Raw genomic sequence first — 18630 nt, forward strand, 5'->3', positions numbered from 1 at the left:
TCTCCACGTGGCCCCGTCCTCATGTGGGTCGTCATGCAAGAATCGGCCTACTGGCTACATGATCTCTATTGGGCTGCCTCCCTTTTCACGCCCTTGAATTGTCTCCCTCATCACCAATCACATCACCTCAATCACACATTTGTAAGACTCTCTCACACACACACACAGGCATATGTGCTCATGTGCATGCACACACAAACAATTACACATGCAAGCCTTGCAGGCATGTGTGTATGTTTACATACATGTGCAAGCCAGCCATGTGCAAGACCTCCAGGCACATGTGTGTACACACATGCACAGAGCTAGATAGCAAGACATGTTTCAGATTCCTCCAACCCTTGGCATGTCCCACTCAGTCAAAGGGACCCCCTCCCCTCCAAAAAACACCACTCAGTCAAAGGGACCCCCTCCCCTCCAAAAAACACCACTCAAATTTATAAGACAAAAGAAAAGAAAACCACACATGAAGATCATGTGAGTTCATGCATGCAAGCATACATCTATACCCATGGGCATACCTATAGCACACCAAACATGCACACTTATGTGAACATGTACATCTATGCATACACATGCAAACATGTATGCCCATATTCACACATATTGGCATGCACACCCATATGCATAAAACATCAACGCACACATGTGTGCACTCACGTGGCAATGTGCACACACACACACACACACACACACACATATGTGCACTCATGTGGGCATGTGCACACACAAACACTTGCACACACACACACACACATATGTGCACTCACGTGGGCATGTGTACGCGCATGCGCACACACACACACACACACACAAAAGAACGTAGGAGGGGTCTCTATGTTTAAAACCAACTATCACGTCAATTCAAAAGGTAATTAGAAACATTCTAGTTATAATTTTTATAGTGTAGATATGCTCCTTTTTGTGAATTTGAGGATAGTGAATGTATCCCTTATAATGTAGATATGCTCCTTTTGTAAATAGAAATCTTGTGAAACTACCCCTTACACCTTATAAATTCAAAAGGTAATTAGAAAAACTCTATCTATGATTTCTATAATATAGATACACTCCTTTTCTAAATTTTAAGATGGTGAAATTACCCTTCACATATGGATTTTTTCCCTTTTAAATTGAAAAACCATTCAAATTATTTTGTAATTTTTCAGTAAAATAAAATCCCTTCTATTAAATGCCCATGCTATCTTAAAAGTTTTTTGTGACTTCAATGTTATCTTCATCCATGGAATTGTTTAATTGCAACAATGGTACTATATTGTTTTATGAACATAACTTTCACATGAGTAAATGCCTCTTTCAAGTTTAATGATTTTATGCCAATTTAGTTTTCTGAGATATGCACGTAAAAGTTGGGGATCATGGCTCCATAATAGACCTACATGTATATTTTCTATGGGTTGGAAAATATCTTCTAGAATATGTTTATATTTTGCATGAAATCTCAATTTTCACATAGCCTCTTGCCTCTCATCTCCTTCATGATTCAAGCTAGAGGGTAAGGGTTAACATTGCTCAGCGGACAATTGTAAAGATTTATCTATGGTTCCAAAAGTCTTTCCACATGCTCATTACCGTCGCTAAAACCATTGGTACCTCCAAAGGAGGACAGCAATAAGGCAAGAGCTACCTTGAGAGAAGCCACAAGCCCACCAAGATAATAACTCCTTATCCCACTTATCATGAATCATCAAAGAGGTCCAAAATTGGGTTGAGCATGAGGAGCTAATGCTAAATGAGACATTCACATGTAAAGAGAGTGTTTGAATAAGGGTTTGAAGATAAGAGAATGGCAATGACACAAAATGCTAAATTGAGGAGGCTCATTCCTTGATTTGAAAGGGCAAGGAGGGCTCCTTTTATAGGTGGAGAATCACCCTCTCTTCCATTGTTACAAATTACAACATAGATAAGAGAATGGCAATGACACAAAATGCTAAATTGAGGAGGCTCATTCCTTGATTTGAAAGGGCAAGGAGGGCTCCTTTTATAGGTGGAGAATCACCCTCTCTTCCATTGTTACAAATTACAACATAAAAATCTTTAACCCTTCTGTGACATAAGGGTAGATGTCAAATCAATTGTCCTCTTAGGCTAAGTCTTCTATTGATTATTAAATTGAAGACTTTTTGAGTTTGAAAGTGTGATGAGATAATAACCAAGTCTAAGTGGCATGTAGGTGGAGATCCCACTTACACATGGCAGAATTCTCATCTTCCATGTAGGCATTCTAGTAGAATCTTTCCCAATTATGCACCTACACACACTCCTCCACATGCCTTCTACACTCCCCAACTTGTAGCCTCATGGTGAATACCATATTAATAATACAATTAAAATCCATGTGAGCATGAAGGCCCACTTTTATTTTCCACATCATTAGCCTATCTACCATACCAAAGTATTTATCAAGCATACTTGTGGCATTTACAATGTTTGCATCCTAAATCAAGTAAAACCATTATATTTGAAGATAGAATGCTGTTATCAGGGTAGTGGCCAAGCCGCAGCATCACCATGCCGTTATTCCATTGTGGGCGCCGCAATCTTCTTAGACAAGCTTCCACCTTATTACCATTGAGAAACCATCAAAATATGCACAAAATTGAAAATGAAAGATATCAAATTTTCATGTCACAATACCAAACAGGCATTGATAAAGAAGCAATTACCACTGGTGGATCACATGGACAAGTTAGATCTTGCCCAATCAGCATCTGAATAACCCAAAAGATTAAGAGAAGTTGATGAAGATATGTCTTCTTGACGGCGATATACAAGGCAGAAATCTGTAGTGCCCTTCATGTACTTAAAAACACGTTTAGCTTGAGACCAATGTCTTGTAGATGGAGAGGACAAGTATTGTCTTAACAGATTTGCTACAACAAACAGAATATCAGGATGAGTACTCATGCCCACAAATTGAAGACAACCAACAAGATTAGCATAGGGTTGATTTAGAGTTAATGATTCAACCTCATTATTTACAGAAGTTCTCCTAGTAGAGCTTGCAGGACAAGGAGTGTTTGCCGAGTGGTTGATGCAATGATCATGAAATAAGTTAGAAATATATTCACCATCATTATCACTTTGAAGAATTTTGACTCTTCGACCAATGTGATTCTCCACAGATATTTGGTACCTCTTAAATGTGTCCAATGCTTCTAATTTATGTCATAGCAAAAAGACATTTGTATACCATGAATAGTCATCAATAAAAGTAATGAAGTAATAGTAGCAAGACTTGGATGGAGGAAAGGGTCCACAAATATCAGTATGAATGAGATCCAAAAGATTATCTGAATGAATATTTGTAGACATTGGAAATGGCTTACGATGATGTTTTCCTAGAGCACAATATTCGCATATCCCCATATGCGGGTGAGATTTGAGGTCCATACCTCTCACAAGATCATGACGATGAATATCAAGAAGCTTTGAGAGATTTGAGTGAGCAAACCGATGAAACCATAGCTTACAATCCAGATCTCCTAGAGCTATAACAACATTTGCAACATCCTCATTCAATGCAAGTTCAAAGAGATTACCATGTCGAGGAGCAACTGCAATAGTGGTTGCTCCTCGACATTTGCAACATCCTCATTCAATGAAAGTTCAAAGAGATTACCATGTCGAGGAGCAACCGCAATAGTGGTGCCATCCTTTTCGATGCGACACTTTGTATCTTCGAGAACAGTCACTCCCAAAGATAAACAGAGAATTCATGAACTACAGGGAGATGAGGGATTTTGGCCAGGTGCCATTGCAAAGCGGGATCGCAATGGTACAAGGGGCAATGAGTTCTCGTAGGACTCAATCAATGTAAATAACTTTTCAGCAAACTTTCAGAGATTCTCTAGCTATGGGTCAATAGTCTTTGTTGTAAAAAGCAAGGATTTGAAGCGTGGTATACGTCGATATGTACAAAATGTACAAAAAAGTCTTGAGCAGTGTGGTCTTTTGGAGAAAAATGAGTTTATTTTAGGTGTGCTTGACGAGGTGTCATTTGTGGATACTATGGGTGAGCTTTTTGCCATGGAAAGCGCATGCTTACAGGGTGGGAATGAGATGGTAAAAGTGTCATCTGTGGGGATGTATGATATAATCCGGGAATTTGAGGGAATGGAATGTAAAAACATGTATTGTGAGATGGATGCTCATGTTGATACAAAGTATAAAATGGTTGCAAAGAAGGTGAAACCAGTTGCCTTGCCCCTGCCACCAGAAAGCAAGGAGAAGATAGATGAAACCTCTATGCAACCGAATCTCAGAGATCCGAAGAAAATTGGGCATAAGTTTACACAAGAAACCCTAAAAGAGCTGAAGATCGGTTAGGAATTTCTAATATGCTAGGAATTTCTCTTTTCCCATCTAAATGATTGAATTCCAAATATCATAGGAATTCCTCTTTTCTCTCTTAAATATAATTACCATAATTTTCTCTTTTCTTTATTATTTAATTACACATAAACTTAAAAATTAGTGTTCCATTGAATGTGACAAAAATCATTCTTTTTTCCTAGGATACTCAATCCTAGAATATGTTCGGAAGTCCTCTTTTTTTACGTTATATAGAAGAATGAATTTTCTTAAAAATTTTACCATAGCTCCGTTTTGCTATTACTAGCAATTTTTAATTTGTATGAAAAGAATAAGACATAGTAATGTGATTATGATAGTATAACTATCTTTTACTCTTAAATTCAATTTATGGATTTATGTCATAATATTACCATATTTTATAAGCATATAAGTATAAAAACCATTTTCTTAAACCTCTAGCTTCACAAGCCTAGAGTTTGATTTGTGTGAATAGAAAATTTCTCCATGAGAAGCACTAATTGAATAGACCAAACATCAACAAAATATCAATGTTAATGCTTTTCGAGATGTGAAGAATATATGAGGCAAAGAAGCCTTGATATAAAAACGAACGTTAGCAAAATAGCAGTGTTATTTCTTTTCAGGACGTAAAAAGTAATATGTTGAAAAATAGGGAAAAAAATGCCCCAAGCGTTGTCGTGCCATGGCACGTCTATGGTGTGAAACCATGCATGTGAGGCCATTAAATGTAAATCCAGATGCATGGGATTAAGTGCCACAGTGTACATGATATTCTGAGGGCTAGCAGAAGTCGCTGTGCTTGTGTACATATGGGATGCATGGCTTGTGTGAGAGTTTTGCTCGGGAACGCCTTGGCAGATGTACAGAGAGAATGGTTTGGCTGTAGGTTTTGTACAGGCCTGTTCGGAGTAAGGTCAGCTACAGGTGGCATCAGCTGTTTGGCAGCTCTGGAAATGTGTGCGTGTCCAAGTATCCATGGGCACTCGAAGCTGTATTTGAAGGTGTATGGAGGTATGGGCAATTAGGAAAGAAAGGGCCAGTGTTGCCAAAAACATGGTGTGAAATAGAAGGAATAAGGGTAGCGGTCTCTTAGGCTTTTTAAATAAAAAATAATGATTAATGTGCCAATAAAACAATAGCCACATGGCTACTTGTTTGGATGCCAGCGCTGCTTCGCCAGCACATGAAGAAGCACATGAAGAGAAGGTTGGCGAAGAAGTCCAGTCGGTGGGCCGGCGGGTGAAAAGAGGTTCGCGGTGTGAAGTCGGGGGTCTGGTCATGCTGAAGAAAAAACGGCGAAGTGAGAGCCGCCTGGTGGGGAAAAAAGGTTGCCTCGACAGTGGGAGGCAGAAAAAAAAGAGACGGGTGAGTCGCCCTGGGGGTTAGCAGAGCAGCTGTCTGTGCAAGTAGCGGCCTTGCAGAGAGTAGCTGGGCGTGTGTAGTGAAAGAGACAGGAGAGAGCCTTAGAAGAGGCTGTGTGAAGAGGCGCAGCCGGGAGCTACAGTGAGCGGACACGCATCGCCGTGAAGAAGGGTGGGAGCCTTGGGTAAGAAGAAGCTGCAGGTGCTGAAGCTTGGTGAAGCGGTCGGGCGGGAGAGTTGAGCAAGAGGAAGTCGTCGTCTAGGTGAGTCTGCAGAGACAGACGCCAACACGTGCAAGGAGCCGCTCTCGTGCAGCTGCTGTTTTGCAGGCCTAGAAGATGGCTCTGGTTCAGGTGTAACAAGCGAAGAAGAGGTGGCCGCTTTGAAAAGGGGGGGCCTCTGGTCTGCACACACGCAATGGTTTCAAAAGGTGGCGGCCTCGTTAAAGAACAGGCTTGAGGCTGTGACTGGAGAAGAGGCTCATGAGTCTGCAGAGGCGAGAGAGAGTGAAGCCCCGGGTTCTGCAGACAGGCGAAGAAGTTATAATGTTATCAACCTTGGATTTTGGTTTGAACCATGATGCTTAAGATGGTTTTTGGTACAACTCATATGTCTTGCTGAGATTTGGTATGTAAATATTATGGTTCCAGCTTCTGCAGGTGGTGCCCCTTGAAGAGATATATATTCTGTTTCCTTGCAACGACTCTCATAGCCAGAAGTCTCGCACTTGCCCAGCAATACCGCCCACGTCACGACAACATTGGTGAACCCGATGTGAAACTGCTGGGGTGAGAGTTAGTGGTGAAATACACAGTGCAAGCTATGGCTGAGAATCCTGAGGGACAGGGGGTTTGTTTTGACCCTGGGGTTATGCAAATGTTTCAGATGTTTACTATGTATATGCAACAGCAGCAAGCGACTGAGAGGGAGCAAATTTCCACGACTAAAGCACTGCAGTCAATCGTGAAAAAGGTGGATCAATTTGATGGTAAAGACATCACAAAGTACCTGCGCAATTACACAAAGGAAATGGAGCTAAACAGGGTGACTGAGGAGGATATGGTTTGAAGCTTTGAGCTGGTATGTGTTCCCAAAATAAGAGAGCGCATAAGAGGATTACAGGCAGCACATGGTGGCAGAAATTGGGAGGAGTTCAAGCTTGCTTTGAAGGATGATTATTTCATGGAGGATTCTGAGCGGGTGACTAAGCGAACTTTCTTGGAGTGGGTTACAAAACCCAAAATTGGAATTTCTGCCACACAGAGCTAAGAGAGTTTGAGAAGCGCTATGCCTAGCTGTCAAGGATAGAGCGCACAACCTTAGACAAGGAAAAAACAGAGCTCTTCTTACAAGCAGCTGGGAAAGATCTCCAAGAAAAATTGGAAATTCTCCTTGAGGATAAGGATACGGAGCAGGGGTTAAAGAATGATTGGAATGATGTCGAGGATGCGGTCACCATGCTAGCAAAGCGGCAGCGAAGAAGGGATAAAATGGTGATGAGCTCGGCAACTCCTATAACTGTTACCCCTGAGAATCTACCAAAACCTGCTGCTACAATCCCAAAGGTAGAAGGGCCGATGGATGAGCTTATTAAGGGCATACGAGACCTAAAGTTGAAGATGTCCAGGATTGAGGAAAAGGGCAGGCTTCTATGCAAAAGCCTCAAAGCAAGGAAGGGTTTACATTCAGATGTATATGGTGTGATGACCCAGAACATGCAAAAAAAGACTGTGCCAGCTATAAGGAAGCTCTCAGAAACCAACTTGTATTTTTCAAAGATGGAAAAATCCACCTTACAGAGACTGGTCTTCCGTTAAACACAAACTTTGGAAAAGGAGGGATGAAAAAATTGGTTGAAGATATGGCTGCCAGCCATGCCATCTCTATGGTTGAGGCAGCAACCTATGGGTTAAAGGCCAGCCAATCAAAGCAGGAATCTGAGAAGGATGAAGACTATGAGAATGAAGATTTTTGGCCATTAACAATGGAGCTAATTGCGTCAAAGGTGTCTAAGCAGGCTTTGCATGAGGCAAGAGACTGTATACGTCTTGAGACTGGCTGGGAAGAACTTGTGGATTCTTTATCTGTTCATGTCTATATTGCAAAATGCTAGAATAATGAGGCACAGGTTGAGGAAAAGCATAAGAGGGAAAATGAGGAAGGAGGGCCATCAAAAAGGGTCACCCGTGGTAGTGGAAAGAAGGCCTGGGCCATCACATGTGCCTCCGCCGCAAAACCAGCCTCCACAGGAAGTATCAATGGAAGAAGCGCCAGCAAAGATGAAGCATGAGAAGGAGAAGGGTAAAGGGAAAAGTCCGCTCTACAAGCTCCAATCCGATATTGAAGCCGCAAAACGGACCTCAAAAAGGTGCTAGAAGAGAGGATTCTAAACAGTAGGGTGGAATTTACACTAGGGAAAGTCTTGGGAATTGCAAAGAAAGAATTCCATGATGAGATAATTGATATTATACGAAGGAAAAGGCAGTCCATAATTGAATCTATTCCATCACAGGGGGAGACAAGCACTTCCAAGACTCATGGACTACAGGTACAGCAAAAGGAAGAGAGAGAGAATGTGGTGGAATGCAATCACTCTACTGGAGGGGCACGACAAGTGCGCCTTGTGGATGAGGGTGATGAAAAAGAAGTTCTTGCAAAAAGTCATTACTCCAGGAACCATTGGGCAAGGGCCACCACAGAAACCCTTGTCAAGATAGGAGACTTGGAAGAGCCGTATGTCGCTCTAATCGACCATGGGTGTGAAATAAATCTTATGGCTAAAAACCTCTACAACAAATGTAAGTGGCCAATGGATGTAGATCACGGGTGGATGATTAAGGCGGCTAATAACTCATCTGGAGAGCTCTATGCAGCCTGTCCAAATGTAAGGGTAACTATAGGGGATGTGAAAGATGACCAGAACTTCTTCGTTCAGGAGATGTCATTGTATCCCCTTATCCTTGGGCAACCCTATATTACAGCTGTGAGGATGGAGACAAAAGTCTTGGACGATGGCTCGGCGTATGCAAGAATAAGGAGCAAAGATGGCAAGAAAGCTGTTCAGTTCTTGACAGTTTGCATCAACCATGAAAGGAACCGCGAGTCTCTTCAAGAATGGTCACTCCCAAAGATAAACAGAGAATTCATGAACTACAGGGAGATGAGGGATTTTGGCCAGGTGCCATTGTAAAGCGGGATCGCAATGGTACAAGGGGCAATGAGTTCTCGCAGGACTCAATCAATGTAAATAACTTTTCAGCAAACTTTCAGAGATTCTCTAGCTATGGGTCAATAGTCTTTGTTGTAAAGAGCAAGGATTTGAAGCGTGGTATACGTTGATATGTACAAAATGTACAAAAAAGTCTTGAGCAGTGTGGTCTTTTGGAGAAAAATGAGTTTATTTTAGGTGTGCTTGACAAGGTGTCATTTGTGGATACTATGGGTGAGCTTTTTGCCATGGAAAGCACATGCTTACAGGGTGGGAATGAGATGGTAAAAGTGTCATCTGTGGGGATGTATGATATAATCCGGGAATTTGAGGGAATGGAATGTAAAAACATGTATTGTGAGATGGATGCTCATGTTGATACAAAGTATAAAATGGTTGCAAAGAAGGTGAAACCAGTTGCCTTGCCCCTGCCACCAGAAAGCAAGGAGAAGATAGATGAAACCTCTATGCAACCGAATCTCAGAGATCCGAAGAAAATTGGGCATAAGTTTACACAGGAAACCCTAAAAGAGCTGAAGATCGGTGACAAGGATTTCCTGTTACCAGTTGAAAAGGAATGCTTTGAGGAGATGCTTGTAAAACATTGGAAGTCCTTTGCTTTTCAGCCGCGTGAGATAGGCTATGTTGATCCAAGTGTAATAGTGCCAATGGTGATCTTCACCGTTCCACATGTGCCCTAGAACCTGCGGCTGATTCCAGTACCAAAAGCTCTCTTGCCAAAGCTGATGGAATTACTAAAAGAAAAGATCAGGATGGGAATTTTGGAGCCATCATGTGCTCCATACTCCAACAGATGGTTTACCGTGCCAAAGAAAAATGGAGCATTGCGCTTCATTCAAGACATGCAACCTATAAACAAGGTCACAATCAGGAATGTGGGAGCAGGTCCGATTGTGGACGAGTTTGTAGAAGCATTTGCAGGGAAAGCTATATACTCTATGGGTGATCTGTATTCGGGATATGATCAGTTCCAGCTGGATATACAAAGCAGGGACATGACCACAATGAAAAATCCTTTGGGTTTGGTAAGGATGTGCACCTTACCACAGGGAGCCACCAACTCAGTGGCGCATATGATGAATGGAATGAATAAAGTCTTACGAGACTTCATACCACAAATATCTATGCCTTTTCTGGATGATGTGCCCATAAAAGGCTGTGATGAAAAAGATAAAAATGGGGATTTGGATTCGAAAGGGTGCCGCAAGTTTGTGGCAAATCATTTAAAAGATTGTGATAAAATTCTATCCAGGCTTGAAGAGGTGAATCTTACTTTGTCTGGATTGAAATCAATGTTTGGGGTTGGTGAAGTACTAATCGTGGGGCATCTTTGTAGTACTAATGGGCACAGACCTTGTCCAGCCAAGATAGATGCGATACAAAGAATGAAAGAGATATGCATTACTGTTACAGAGGTGAGGAGATTTCTTGGTGCATGTGTCTTTTATGTTATATGGATCCCACATTATGCACATGTAGCAGATCCTCTCTACCAACTTTTGAGGAAAAATCAGAGATTTTTATGGAGTGCTGTACATATTAAAGCTATGCGGAAGCTGAAATGTCTGCTCTAATCATCACCTACTCTAAGGAAGGTAGATTATGAGTGTGGCAGGCCTATGATTGTAACAGTTGATACTAGTCCTACTGGGATAGGATGGGCAGTAGGGCAAGATGATGAGGATGATCACAGGTATGTAATCAGGTTTGGAGCAAAGGTACTGATCATTTGCCAGTGAAATTATCCACAGATCAAGAGGGAGTTATTGGGAGTAGTCACTGCTCTAAAATGTGAGAAAGAATATCTTATTGGAGCATCCGTGCTTGTGGAAACTGACTACTTGCCACTCCTTGGGATGATTGCAAGCTGCACCACTCCAGATATCGCTATGCTCAGGTGGATTGCCTATATCAAGTCATTAAATCCTGAGTTTAAGCATATTGCAGGGAAGGACAACCCAGTTGTAGATATGCTATCAAGAGCCAGGTATGAAGATGAAGAAGGGATGATTAGTGACATTGATGATGTAGGCACAAAGTTCTATACTACTGCACATGCAAAAGGGGACCATGCTTGCTTATCAAATGCACTTGAGTCTTTTACTGAGGAAATGTATGAAGGAGATTGGTTGCTTATTGGCCAATACTTGAGTACCTTGAAAAGGCAGGAAAATTGGTCTGACTTAGAATTCAAGAGAGGATCCACAGAAAGGCATATGGGTATTTTCTAGAGAATGGGTACCTGTGGAAGCATCCTAAGCAGAGGAATGCTATGCCATAGAGAGTTATATGTGATAAAGAGACTCAAGGGAAGATCATGAAAGAATTCCATGAGAGTCTCTGGGCTGGACATCGAAGTGTGTGGGCCACCTTTACCAAAATAAAGGAAAGATATTGGTGGAAAGGAATGTACAAGGATGTATCCCAATATGTGGAAACATGCATGGTATGTCAAATGTACTCGAATGTGTGACATTGTGATGGCCTGCAACCAACCTACCCACCTGCCATGCACTACAAATGGGTAGTGGATCCAGTTACAATGCCCTTGGGAATCTGGCAGATATGCGGTACGTAGTACTTGCAAGAGAAGACCTAACAAATCAGGTGGAAGGGCGTGCTCTTAGAACAAAGAGCACAGAAACAGTATGCAAATTTCTCTTGGAAGATGTGATTTGCCTGTATGGTTGTGTTGGGAAAATAACAGCTGACAGGGGTGAGCTAGATGCTGAAGAAGCAAGGGAATTCTTTTCTAGAATTGGCATCAAATTGGCCCTAACATGTGCTTACAACCCTGAGGGAAATGGTAAAAGCGAGCGAGGACATCCTCCAATCATTAAAGGCTGCTACCATATGCTTTATGGGATGACCGTACAACTCATAGCTCAGTGACAGGATACATGCCTGCAGAATTAATGTATGGTCAGAAGCCGATAATGCCAGTTGAAGAAGTAGTCCCAACTTGGAATGTATTACCCTGGGTGGAAGAATTGAACAGGGAAGACCTCCTTGCATTGCGAATGAGGCAGTTGGAGAGAAGGCCTGAAGATGTAGAGCTTGATAAAGCTCGTTTGAAAGATGCAAGGTTGAAAAATAAAGAAAGATTTGATAGAAGACACAGACTCCGGCCAAAACCCATTGAAGAAGGTGATTGGGTCCTAATGTATGATAGTAGTCTTGACAACCAGTTCACTGTGCAAAGGAAGTTTGCAAAAAGATGGTTTGGCCCTTACATTGTCAAGCATGTGCATGGAAATGCCACGTATACCCTGTGTGAGCTTGATGGAACAGAGATAAAGAATCTTGTATAGCAGGCAAAAGGATCAAGATGTTTAAAAGAAGGCATAACAGTGATCCTTTTGATTTGCAGGAGACTCAAGATGAGAGGCTTGATAGTGATAGCATGGATATGGTTGAAGAGGAAGAGGATGATCTTCCTGGTAATGTAGAAGATGAAGACAACATCCAGATATATGTGGATCTTAATGATGACTTGGCACATACTGGAGGATGTGTAGGTTTAGAAGGGGTGGATGTCCTGCCATGGCACGTCTATGGTGTGAAACCATGCATGTGAGGCCATTAAATGCAAATCCAGATGCATGGGATTAAGTGCCACAATGTACATGATATTCCGAGGGCTAGCAGAAGTCCCTGTGCTTGTGTACATATGGGATGCATGGCTTGTGTGAGAGTTTTGCATGGGAACACCTTGGCAGATGTACAGAGAGAATGGTTTGGCTGTAGGTTTTGTACAGGCCTGTTCGGAGTAAGGTCAGCTAGCAGGTGGCATCAGCTGTTTGGCAGCTCTGGAAATGTGTGCGTGTCCAAGTATCCATGGGCACTCGAAGCTGTATTTGAAGGTGTATGGAGGCATGGGCAATTAGGAAAGAAAGGGCCAGTGTTGCCAAAAACATGGTGTGAAATAGAAGGAATAAGGGTGGCCATCTCTTAGGCTTTTTAAATAAAAAATAATGATTAATGTGCCAATAAAACAATAGCCACATGGCTACTTGTTTGGATGCCAGTGCTGCTTTGCCAGCACGTGAAGAGAAGGTTGGCGAAGAAGTCCAGTCGCGGGCGGGCTGGGTGAAAAGAGGTTCACGGTGTGCTCGGGGGGGTCACTCGTATAAATATGTAAGTATCACGTGGGTTCAACAGAAGGACATTTTAAATATTTAAAACTTACAGAAATATATTTACAGAGGGGATTTATTTATTGTATTTTTAAAAAAAATTACAGATTTGAATAGGAAAGGATACATTATATTCACTAAAAAATTCACAGATAAGGGACTTTTTAAATAGGCCTTGAACGCACGTGATATAGAGGATTTATATATAGTGACCCCCCCGAGACGGTGTGAAGTCAGGGGTCTGGTCATGCTGAAGAAAAAACGGCGAAGTGCGAGCCGCCTGGTGGGGAAAAAAGGTCGCCTCGACAGTGGGAGGCAGAAAAAAAAGAGATGGGTGAGTTGCCCTGGGGGTTAGCAGAGCAGCTACAAGCGCAAGTAGCGGCCTTGCAGAGAGCAGCTGGGCGTGTGCAGTGAAAGAGACAGGAGAGAGCCTTAGAAGAGACTGTGTGAAGAGGCGCAGTCGGGAGCTACAGTGAGCGGACACGCATCGCTGTGAAGAAGGGTTGGCGCCTTGGGTAAGAAGAAGCTGCAGGTGCTGAAGCTTGGTGAAGCGGACGGGCGGGAGAGTTGAGCAAGAGGAAGTCATCGTCCAGGTGAGTCTGCAGAGACAGATGCCAACACGTGCAAGGAGCCGCTCTCGTGCAACTGCAGGCCTAGAAGACGGTGATGGCACAGAAGCGATAAAGCTGTTTACGCCCTTATTGGGTGCCACACTTCCACACACGCATATAAACACACCAGAACACCAGACCCAAGAGCATGAACAAGATTTATATTTTAGAACAGATCCTTATCTTTATAGAATTGTATATCTCAAACACCAGCCCCACTGCTAATCAACAGAAAGCAACACCCCTGGCCTGAAGCTCTAGGAGGTAGAAATCCACAAAAAACCACACACACACCCTCTCTCTTTGAGTGTTCAGCCAGTTTTGCTCAGCTAAACACAGCAAGCCTCCTTATCACCTTTCTCATGTTCACACAAGAATAGCAACCTGATGTCTTCCTCTCCTTATCTCCACGACAGCAGCATGGTTCTTCGACAGTAGAGCAGTATTGAGATATTCCCTGTGCTCTGTTATCTTCCCAGTCTTCACAGTCTACACATGCACTCAATACTTGCTGCTGTCAACAGCTTCGTTTCCTTCACTACTTCACTGCTCTCTTCCTTCGTTACCAGCTGCCACCAGTTCTCAAAGCAAAAACCCAAAGCAACCTCTATCTCTGTCGCCAACTCGACAACCAGCCCAAGCCGCAGCACTAAGGCGGTTCCCCCACGGTCGCTAGTCACCAGCTTGATCTTCTTCTTTCACGGCTAACATCAATCGAGCAAAATATTTCTTCAGTCATAAACCATTCACTCTCCTTTTATGCTTCTTTCCATTCAAATCAGCAAGCTGATAACTCCCATTATCAAATTTTCTCTCAACTTTATACGGACCTTCCCACTTTGTCTGGAATGCAATATGAAAAGTACTATCTAGCTTGCTATTATACCTGAGAACCAGATCACCCTCTTCAATTTCTTTCTGCTTCACCTTCTCATTCTCTCTCTCTTGTCTTTTCAATTGCATAGCTGCATAATGATCAAATGCTAGCTCTCTGTCCAACTGGACTGTTTGCAAGGCCAGTAATCTTTCCTTGTAATAGTTAATAGGTTCATGCCCTTCTTCAACCAGAAATTTCAAAGCTGGAATTTCCACATCAATAGGCATGAGTGCTTCTTTCCCATAGACTAAATGAAAGGGTGAGAATTGTGTACCAGATTTTACTGCAACCCTGTATGCCCATAATACACGATTCATCTCTATATCCCAATTCTTGATATGACCTTCTGTCATTTTGGTTATCATCAGCTTAAATTCACCATTGAATCTTTCATTCAAGCCATTGCATTGAGGGTGATAAGGAGTGGAGTACTTGTGGTTGATATTCAATCTTCTGCATAAATGGTCAACTACCTCTCCTCGAAATTCAGGACCATTATCTGATAATATCCAGAGGAATACCAAATCTGTAGCATATATGTTCATACACAAAATCAGCCACCTCTTTACTATCTACTCTCTTCACTGCCTTCACTTCTACCCATTTTGATAGGTAGTCCACCGCAGTAAGCACATAACACTTTCCTCTGGCCATCCTGGGAAGTGGTCCAACTGCATCCACTCCCCATCTTTCAAAAATGTCATATACCAGCATGATATTTCTCGGCTCCATTTTTAAGATTCTCTTCCCCATTCTCTGGCACTCATGGTAAGACCTGCACCAATGCTGAGTATCCTTCTGGATGGAAGGCCATACATAACCCTCCAGTAATATCTTTTGCAAGGTGATCTTAAATGCATAATGACCTCCACATGCTCCCTCATGACTTGAAGATAGAATATAATAAATTTCCTCCCTCCAGGGAATTCTCCTCAATATCTGATCAACTCCTTGCATGTATAATTCATCTCCAATCATAACATAATGCTTACTTCTCCTGATCAAATGATATTTTTGGCCTTTTTTGAGCTCTTCAGGCAAGCGACCTGAGAGTAAGTAATCTACCACTCTGGATAGATATTCCCTCCCTCTGTATAATGGCTCTTCGATTTTTGCAATTACTAGATCCTGATTAATTGCCTCCTGAGCCAACTCATGTGCCATATAATTTTCCTCTCGCCGCACATGTTGAATACTCCATGCTGTAAATTGATGTAGCAGCTTTCTAACATCAGCCAGACATTTTTTCAGTCTCGGATTCTTTGCTCGCCAGCTACCCAAAACCTGCTTTACTACTAATAGAGAATCTCCCTTTATGATTAACTTCTGAATTTTTTGTTTTAAAGCAGCTTGCAGCCCCTGAAACAATGCTGTGTATTCAGCCTCATTGTTACTTTCAGCTTCCAGAAGTATCCCATCCTTTAGAATCAGCCCGCCTTCTGAATCCTGGATTATATACCCCCCGGTGGCTTGATGTATACTCCTCTTATATGAACCGTCAAAGAATAAAACATGAGCTCCAGGAATGATAATTTGTTCCTCTTTTTCTATCTTTGAATCTACTTCCTTCACCAAGATCGGGCCGTCCTTATATGTTAGAAGATCTGCCAAAGTTGCCTTGCAAGTATCTTCAATCAAAAATGAGAAATCATATTCTTGAAGCTCCACTAACCATCGCATCATACCTTTTGAGAGTGAAGTTCCATTCACCAGCTGAGGGAGTAGAGCAGAACCACAAATGGTTTCATCAGAAGATATGACCTGAACTTTCTGCATGCATACACCAGACTTGACAAAACCAGTTCAGCTTCAGTATATTTCCTCTCTGCTTCCGTCTTTACTCTACTTGCATAATACACAGGTTTCATATATCTGGATTCATCTCCTCTCTGCATTAAGATTGCTCCAACTGCATCCGGGCCAAAAGAAGGATTCACATAGAAGACTTGAGAGAAATCCGGAGCTTTTACACTGGAAATACTTCCCAATACTTCTTTCACTTTCTCAAACACTTCCTCGCATTCTTCATTCCATTGCAATGGTTCTTTTTTCATAGCCTGCTGAAGAGGGTAAAGCAGTTGAGACATTAAAGGAACAAATCTTGCCATATATTTTACCTTCTGGACAAAAGTCTGCAGCAGCTGCCTGGATGTTGATGGTGCAAATAATAAGACAAGAGCTTTTATCTTCTCTGGATCAGGTCCAATTCCATTCTGAGATATCAAATGCCCCAACAGCTTCACCTTTGAATATCCTAAATGACAACCTCGTCCTCTACGTGAACTTGTGTAGAAGGCCTACTGCTCTGAACTATTTTTGTTTTGTGAAGACTATTGATCTTCACCCAAGTTCTTCTCTTCAATGATCAACATTGACACCAAATCTGTGAAGTTGGTCATGTTCTCCCGAGTTTGAATAGACATCTTAAATGCCTTGTATTGTGGCTCGAGACCACGTAGACACACTTCCACCTTATCATCATCATCAACAGAAACACCAATTGATGCAAGGCATTCCACAATGCCCATAATCTTCAAAGCATAATCATTCACAGACATATTCTTCTTTTCCACAGTATGAATCTTTTGTGCCTTGGTGTAGGTTTCATACATCTTCACCAAGGTGTCCCATGCCTCCTTAGGTGACTTGGCTATTGAAATATACAAGTGGAATAGGGTGTGTGCAGCACGAACAAGCCCTTGGCAGCAGCAGCAAGAGGTTGTAAAAGAGAATTTGTAAATATGAGAGAACCTGTGAAAAGGTGAGAAGTATCTACTGGGAGAGAATAAAGGGTAGCATGAGGAGATTTAGGAGGTGTGGAGATATTCTGGAAAGAGGTGGAGAGAATTAAGCAAAAGAGGTGGAGTAAATCAAGGAAAAATCATGGGATTGGATGCTTGGATGTAAACTCTATAGACTGAGGCATTGACCTAATGAGAATTTGTTGGTTTTTGATTATCCATGTGTACATTAAGCTATGAGTTAATTGTTCACTAATTACGTCTTAATTTTCATCTAATCTCTTTGTTAATGATGTTGATTCTAGCATTTGATCCACCATAGCTCATCCCATTGCTACAAATTTAACATGGTATCAGAGCTTAGCCTAGAATCCATCAAATTTATAAGCGCATTATCTAACTAATTAGGATTAATAGATGATTAAGAAATAATCACTTTTTTAGTTATTTTCAAGTAGCCCTCTGCACCCCCAGCCAGTGGAGGGGCTTGATCTCCCTCTAGAAGAAACATTAGGGAAAGTCCTAGGCATGCATAGCGAGCCTCCCCACAGTCGAGCTAAGCAAATCGGCGCAACAAACCGCCTTGTACAGCTCACAAAATTCGCGATTCTGTAGGTAAATTTTTTTAAAGAAAATTAGATATTTGTGCTGCTCTAGATCAAATTTTTCTAGTTCCTATTGGCCCTAGGGGTTTTCAAGGGTGCTCTACAAGAAGTTGGTGAAGATAGATTTTGATTTGATCAAGTCTACAGTGAGATCCAAGCTCTTCATCAAATCTGTAGGGTGACTGGTAAAACAGAGATTAAGCGTTTAATGTTTGGTCAAATCTTGTGTTTGTTGGCTTAATCCTCTACTGGACTAATTTCTATTGATGGCCTTGAAAGGATTTGATCTCATTTGAACTCTAAGGCCTCAGATCTGGACCCCCCGCATACTCTGTTTTTTGCACACAAAATAAAAGATTAATTTACTAATCACTGATTAATCAGTGCTAATCATTATATTTTGGTATAATTGAGGGTTCAAACTAACCATTAGGTATCTGATACAGATCCCTATAACTTCAGATTATAATTCGGAGATGGTTTGATTACAGATTTGTTACCCTTGATTTAATGCAATTTTTGGTAAAATTATACTGATAAATTTGTGGTAATCATCTTGCATTTAACCCTTGGTTAATGCTTGCAAATTACACTCAAATTCAAGATTATTCACAACAAGAGTTGCATTTGGGAATGTGCATAAGAATGAATGCTATATGCATTATGTATTAGGCACACATGGGTGATTACATCATTGTAAAAATGGGA

The sequence above is a fragment of the Cibotium barometz genome, chromosome 38 (assembly GCF_041138505.1).
Source record: "Cibotium barometz isolate CiBa-2024 chromosome 38, ASM4113850v1, whole genome shotgun sequence".
In the NCBI taxonomy this organism is placed as follows: Eukaryota; Viridiplantae; Streptophyta; class Polypodiopsida; order Cyatheales; family Cibotiaceae; genus Cibotium; species Cibotium barometz.